This window comes from Euprymna scolopes, chromosome 46, assembly GCF_053919585.1.
Source record: "Euprymna scolopes isolate OS-2025 chromosome 46, ASM5391958v1, whole genome shotgun sequence".
In the NCBI taxonomy this organism is placed as follows: domain Eukaryota; kingdom Metazoa; phylum Mollusca; class Cephalopoda; order Sepiida; family Sepiolidae; genus Euprymna; species Euprymna scolopes.
Genome location: NC_136527.1, coordinates 156,075,500 through 156,076,607, shown reverse-complemented (window position 1 = coordinate 156,076,607; position 1,108 = coordinate 156,075,500). Strand labels below are relative to the sequence as shown.

Genomic DNA, 1,108 nt, shown 5'->3' with positions numbered 1-1,108 from the left:
GTTTAGCATTTAGAAAATAAATCAATTAAATTAATAATTTGGAGAAGAAAAATAATTACTTTAATAAAACAAGAGCATTTTATTAAGAAAGTGTAACTGTGAATTTCACAGCCCCAAGCAAGTTTTACTTTTGTTTTTCTATGAATTTGGACATACCGACATTAAACTTAATGATTTTATAATGTACGCATAGAAAAAATAAAATAATGATAATAATAAAACGTATTATTTTTATGTTATCATTAATATTGTGTAGAAATAACTTGGGGGTGCTGCAGTCCGACAGCTCCATGTACGAGCCGCCACTGCAAATGTTAAACAAAAAATCAATAATTAGGCACAAATCCCACTCACAAAAGGAGGAGAGGCTGTGTACGTATTTATTTGTTAAAGGCTTATCCATAGCTAAAGTTTTTACTCGCAACAATCACTCCAGGGACTGTCCTATTTACTTAAATCAAATCAATGATTTCTATATAACAGAAAAGATTGATATGTTCAATGCAAACGTTACTGATATGGACATGCAGATTAGATACAATCAGAACGTTGGAATAGAAGTGGATGATAAACTGATCTGGAAAAATCGCTTGTTTTGTGGCGCGTACAGAGATGGGCGATTGGAGAAAAGGGAAACTAAGAGGCTTTTCACAACGTCGGTGAGAGTTGTAGACCTACCGACCAGAATTAGGTTGTTTACTTATCAGCAGAAGGATATCTGATATTGATTGAATTATCGGGGTGAGCGCGTACGCAGACCCTACACTTAGAAATAATGCATCCGAATCGTCCACATTTGGGACGATCGCAAAGGTCAACCCAACCGCAGTGCAATGGAAGGGCCTCACTTTGGAGGAACGACCTTATTGATCGCCGTAACCTCTATACCAGGTAAGTATGATATTTAGCCCTTCGTCCCCGGCCTTGGCATTATCTACTGCCAAGGCCTCATTTGGGGTACGAAGAAGCTTAGGCACAAAGGCCAGTAAGGGGGGGTGGGGAAAAAAGGGGTCTTTTCTAGTCCTTAGCTAGACTTGCGTAAGATAGCAAGTACTTTATTATAAAACCTACACTAGAGTTTCTATCATACACTGTTTCGCCTAACATT

The 1,108-nt window shown here is 37.8% G+C and overlaps 1 non-coding gene across 1 annotated transcript; it reads right to left on the bottom strand.

The window, feature by feature from the left end:
• Window positions 1-736: 736 nt before the first annotated feature.
• LOC145271520 (U1 spliceosomal RNA) lies at window positions 737-899 on the bottom strand. The gene has a single exon (XR_013865931.1). It is a non-coding gene; the product is annotated as a U1 spliceosomal RNA (small nuclear RNA).
• Window positions 900-1,108: the final 209 nt, after the last annotated feature.